General features: G+C 52.6%; 1 long non-coding RNA gene across 1 annotated transcript; it reads left to right on the top strand.

Moving 5' to 3' along the window:
• Positions 1-428: 428 nt before the first annotated feature.
• LOC134144371 (uncharacterized) lies at positions 429-1584 on the top strand. The gene is made up of 2 exons (XR_009959339.1): positions 429-598; positions 1306-1584. It is a non-coding gene; the product is annotated as an uncharacterized LOC134144371 (long non-coding RNA).
• Positions 1585-6036: the final 4452 nt, after the last annotated feature.

Genomic DNA, 6036 nt, shown 5'->3' on the forward strand with positions numbered 1-6036 from the left:
CGTCGCTTTGGATCACCGTGGCCAGCGTTGGTGCTTCCACGCACCGAAGGGTGGAAGTGGCAACTGGGCGCCCGGCTCCCACCCTGCAGAGCTGGCGGGGAAGAGGCCAAGCACGGCTCTTGCCGCTCTTCCGACGCGCGGTGGGGATTCGAGCCTGAAAACGTCACTTGTGAGCTGGGCGACCTCCTCTCCCTCCCAGCTCCGTGCTTGGGGCTTCCTAGAAGCTTTAACAAGAACGGGTGAGCTGTGTGGGTGAAAATTAAAGGTGTGCGTGGCTTTTTGCTTCCCGGGGGAGGAATTTCTGCACGTTGTTCAGAAGATGAAGGCAGGTCAGTAGGTTCTCTATGATGATGGTGTTGGAGATCATAGCTTGACCTAGGATGCTTATTTTCCTTTCTTTTCTTTTTTTTTTTAGTGCCGTGAGAGAGGCACTGCTTGTCTGGCAGCGCTGGTTCAGAGCAGAGGTACCAGCAGCATCACAGGACGTGTTTTGCGCCTCTTCCCTTCTGCTGAGGATGAAGCATTACGGGGTTAATAAAAAGCTGCATCATCCACTTTTGTGAGCTCCAGAGCACACCTTCACAAGAAGTCCATAGAGGTGAGTAATTTATCAACTTTTTTCACCATTCTCATTTTCTTCTGCCGTGGCAGAGTGGAAAGGGCTGGTGGCCGGGAGCTCAGGCCACCCACGCAGGAGACCACTGCACGTTCCCCCTCTCGTCCCTTGCGTCTCTGGGGCAGATCGCGTCCTCCAAAGCAGCAAACGGCGCTAAGAGTAGCGGACTCGGAAGACCGAGGGTGGACGCGCTCTGTCCTCGGGAAGAAGTTGGTAAACGACGTGGCAGAAGCCGGGGTAGCACGAGCGCAAGTCTCCCTCGGTCTTCACTGCTGGCTTGGGAATCACGTGAACTTAAGCGAGTTTGGTTACGCCTCGAGCTGCACGCGCTGCGGCTGAAGGTTCCCCGCGCGCCCGTCCGTAAAGAGCTGCCCACTACGCGCCCGCCAGGCTGTCCTCAGCCAGCCGCAGGCCGTCGCTCAAACTGCAGAGCAGCACGCGTCTCGCTTCTTCCCGGGCACTTCTGGGTTTGTATCTGAATCTTCATCATTCGCAGTGATGAGAGCTGTGGGGATTCGCAAAAGGGAAAAGTAGCTCACCTCGGCATCGATGAAACGTCGGCAATAAACGCGTTACTGGCTTTGAAGCCAACGAGAGCTGGTTTCTTTAACGAGGCAAGATATAAATGTAATAAGCTGTCCTGATTTTCTTTGGTACATGAATTAACCTGTTATTTAACGTTGCTTCAGCACGTTATCATCCGCGATAATTTCCGCTGTGAAGCATCCACCGCGAGCACGTTGACGCGCTGCGCCCGCCTCCGCCTGCTTCTGCAGAACGAAGGGACGGTTTTGAAGCACCGAATTGGTCCTCCACGTCCATTAATGCCCGGCGTAAGCCCGGACTGGGCCTCGTTCGGTACCCGAGCCACGTAGGACTGGCCGCGTCGCGGGCGGGTTTGCGGGGGGCCGGTCTGGCAGAGGATATTCTGAATGAATATCAATAGGCAAATATACACAATATGCATACAGTATATATATTTTATATATATATTTTTATGTGCACACGCTTTTTGACCTCATCCCCCCTGCTTTTCCGCCTTAGGCGCGTACTAGGCAGGTCCAGCCGGCGCTCGCGAGCGGAGGGAAGACGTCGCTGCGAGGCACAGCTGCCGAAGCCGCCCAGCGACGGGCCACAGCCTCCGGTAACGAGCTTGCCGAGAGCAACGCGGCTGCCGGCCGGGCGGCCCCCGCTCTGCCACCGCCGGAGGGGGCTGCGGGAGGTTTCGGGCTGGGGGGAGGACAGCGGTAGAGAGCTAAATAAATAAATGCAAAGCCAAATATCTGCTCGTTTTCGTTCAGCCGAAATGACCATCTTCTGCACTTTGCGCAGCGTGTGGTAGCGGGTTGCCTCTAGGAAGACCTAGTTTTGTGGAAAAATCTGGGCAAATCAGTGTTGCAACGCGAACAGCAGTCTCTTGAATTAATGCAGATTGATCTGTGCGGGTTAACGTATTGATCTGAGCCCTGGATAACAGAGACTGAACGTCTCGTCGGGGCGATGGGCGTGACGTGACGTATCGAGCTGGGTGATACAAGGGTCTTCGTGCGGTTTGCTAAAACTCATTACGGTCTGTCTTGCATAATGTGGTATTATGCAATTTCATTAAAAAGAAAAGTCAAGTATATCTAAGGGTGGTTCCTATAATTACTGAATTTCTTTGAAAACTTAATTAAGGAGCCATCTGGCCTAGGGATTTTATTGACCTGTCACTGGCTAATTACATTGAAAATTTAATCTTTTATGATTATCCCTAGTAACTGCCCAGTGTTTTGAAAAAAGTCCTTTTCACCTCCAAGTGTTGCCATCTTTAAATTTCAAAAAGTAGCGAGAGGAATGCATTTACAGAATTAGAGGAAATGTTCTCTTGAGAGCAAAATCCAGCGTTTTGCATTTAAAATTCAAATGTACAGCGGCCAGGAAATTTGAGAGCCTGTTTTTAGAGGCATAATTCAGAAAACACATTGAACAGCCTCGATATGCATGTGCTTTCCCCTAGAAATACCTTGAGGTGGGGGACTCGGTGTCGGTACTTTGTGCGGTCCAGGCAACGGTGAACGTCCCCTCTCCGCGTTTCGTTTTTTCCCTGCAACCTGCCCAAGGTCCTGCAGGCTGGAAACGAACCCCGCGGGCGCCGGGAGCAGCGTTGCTGCGAGAGCGCCCTTAGACTGAGAGTTCAGCTTGCGGCAGCCTTGCCTGGGGATAGTTACCCTGCATATGTACGGGCAAAATGCGAACGGAAATCGGTGCTATTCTGAATTTCATCCAGGGGTTGGAAGACGCACAGCCGATCTGCTCTGCCAAAGACACGGCCAGCGGCTATGACTCTGGGACGTGGTTGTGAGACAGTCAGAATTTAAAAATTTCTCAGTGAATCTGCATTATAGTTTTTGTTCAGGTAATGCAATCTGCAGCAATGGTTTCAGGAAAAAAAAAAATCCATTAAAAATACCCCTGCTGTCCAGGCGGGTTTGAAAACCCAACTTACGCCTTGGCGCTGGAGGAACTGGGAACGAATCCACCCGCCGGCCCACATCCACCCAGCCTGCGCAGCACTGCCCTTTCCAGCGCTCTTCGTTTCTGCTTCCCACCAGCTTCCAGGACGCAGCGCGTCCTTACTGAGCCAGCCTTCCGGAAAGCCGCCGTCCCCCTTGCGCTCCCTTGGCTCTAACTGTTTCCCGTCCTGCCTTTGCATCCCACGACGACTTCCCCTCTCTGATATTAACTGTGGACGCTGGAGTGCAAGCCAATTAAAATAAGTTGCACGGAGGTGGGCGCCAGGGCACATCGCTCTCCGTGCAAGCTGCCTGCCGCCCGCGGTGCTTCCTGAAGCGCCTCTTGCCACACGTTGCGTTTCCGCGGCGGCGTCAGCCACGACGGCAGCTCGTTTCTGGGCAGGTGAACGGTGGCAAATTTCTTCCCCCTTGGAGTTTCTTCTGCCTGTCTGGGATCAGGAACTTTCTATGGCATCAGTTTAAATTGAACGTTTTTGCTGTTGGTTGCTTCTCGATATGGACCTTCTCCGAGACTGCGGGCGGTTTTGAGGCCGTGTCGGTGCTAGATAGCAGATATCACCTCTGCGCGTCCAGGGCCCGCCGAACGCTGGGGAGGACTTCCACCGCGGCTCCTCCACGAGCACGTGGGTCGCGCGTGGCTGTTGTGCAAAGATGACTACATAAAATCTTCGAAAGAGCGTTTGCGAGGCCGAGCCTTGAGCACCGAGCCGAGTAACCCAGAGCTGTTTCGCTAGCACAGGCACCTCCGGGTTCATCAGCCCCGAGCTCGCTTCCGCACCAGTGCTACTTCCCCTTTTGTCCTAATTCCCCTCTTCCTCTCCTCCTTACCTCACTTTCCACGTAGCAAATGCCTTGCCAAAATCTGATGGGCATTTCCTTTGTTTGATGAGCAACAATTTACCAAAAAGAAAAAAATCTTACTCTAGTTTGGCATCATTTGATTAAGCCGCGTTGCCTTACATTGCGCTTCCCGGCTGTCCCTACCCTTCAAAAGCTCTTCCAACATCTCACGCGTGCTGGAGGTCAGATCAGCAGGTCCCAACCTCTTTCCCTCTGCTCCTTAAATACATAAGATGCATTGGGAATTCTTCAATCAAATCTTGGCAACCTCAGTTAACCGGATACAGAAGCAGGCGCTGAATTCAGGGCTTGTTTTAGGATATATAGGATTAAGAAAATGTTTACCTATCAATGACTTATCCATGGGAGTCCTTTAATACGAATTGCTATTACCAAAGAAGTACTATTTTATCTAGGTTTACAGTTAGCCTTTCTCCATTGGCTTCTTAGTGCAGCTAATTTAGCAAAATTGCATTTAAATGAGTCCCTGATGAGAGACCCAGAGTTCACATTTTTCTTTTAATAGACATGTTAGTCTTCCTGCATGCTAAAATTCCATAAATGGCTCTTTACTCTTCACACGCGAGACAGCTATTATATATCAGCTAGTGCATTATATTCCTGGCCTCACCTTGGGGAATTACTGAGTAGTCATTGCGTTTCTTTGAGGTGAAAGACAGGATTTTTAAATTGGATAATTTATATTTATATAGTAGTTCGTGTCCTTTATCAAAGGAGTCTTGCAAAAAAAGCTTCTTTCAACAAACTTAATTTCAAAAAAATAAATTAATTCAATACAAATAAGATTATGTCTTTCTTCAGGCTGAAGCCTTTGCAAGTTAAATTGTTTTAATTCTGGGCTTGCTTGTCGGCAGCGCGTCGCAGAACCCAGGCGAAATCCCGCGGTTTGGGTAAAACCCCAGCGGCCGGTGCGAGGCTCGATCCCGGCTGGACCGCGGCACCGGGCGCGCGGGGCGAGACCGGCCCGCGTCCCTTCGGACCCTGGGGCAGGGCTCCCGGCCGGGTGTTCGGGTGCTCGGCGGTGGAAATTCGCTTCTCGAGGCGGCTCTGCGCCGGGTCGGTACGATGCCGAACGCAGGGCTCGTGCACCGCCCTGGGCACGGGACCCTGAGCGGGTCGGCGGCGTTAAGATAAGAGCTTACGATGAGTTTTCTTCCCAGGACGTTACTCTGCGCGCTAGCAAAATATGAATTGCTGTCCCTGGAAAGCGCGCGGGAGGGAGCCGCGCGGGTGCGCACGGCGCGTTTCTCGGCCCTCCTGCTCGGGTGGAAGCAGGACGGCGCTTGGAAGCTCCCTGCTCTTCCTGCCTTCGGCCGGACACGCACGACGCCTGGCTTTGGTCCGGCCGCGACGGGAGTCGCCGGGTCGCCGGTCACTTTACAGCAGCCGGAGCATCTTCACGAGCAGCCCGCGCAAAGGAAAACGTGTGGCTTTGCACCTACTTCTACTCGTTTTCCTGCGCGCAAAACCATCATTTCGGAGATAGATTTATACAGCGTTCGCCTTGAGTCCCGTTACCGCCGCTCGGAGCGCGAGGGCCGCGAGGCTTCGTGCGGAGCAGAGCTCGCGCCAAAGTCGGGAGGGCCGAGCACGAAGCTGGAGGAGGCCCCGGGTGCTGGGGACAGGCAGCGAGGGCGCGGGGAGCGGCGGCGCCGAGCCGAGCGAGGACCGGCGCGCGCCTGCGCTTCCCGGCGGCTTTCCCTGCCCCGGCGTCGCAGGGCTCTGTTCGTGCTGCAAACCTCTTGGTTTGGGAACGGAGCTGCCCAAAATGGGCTGGCGCGTTAAAAAATAACGGAGCCTGCAGATGGACCGGAAAACACAGAGCGAATTTACACCCAGAACGGGATCAGGGGAAACGGGGTCTAAATTAGCCACGATGTTAGAAAAATGGTTAAACAGTATTTGCTTACAATTATATCCAATAGCTTTTTTTTATGCTGTGATTAATTAAATTCAAAGATTTTCTCATAGTCTCTGCATATATTAAACGTGGAAATTAATTTTCTCTAGCAACTCATTAAGGTCCTGAAACACTGCGTATTT

Source organism: Rhea pennata, chromosome 9 (genome assembly GCF_028389875.1).
Source record: "Rhea pennata isolate bPtePen1 chromosome 9, bPtePen1.pri, whole genome shotgun sequence".
NCBI classification, from domain to species: Eukaryota; Metazoa; Chordata; class Aves; order Rheiformes; family Rheidae; genus Rhea; species Rhea pennata.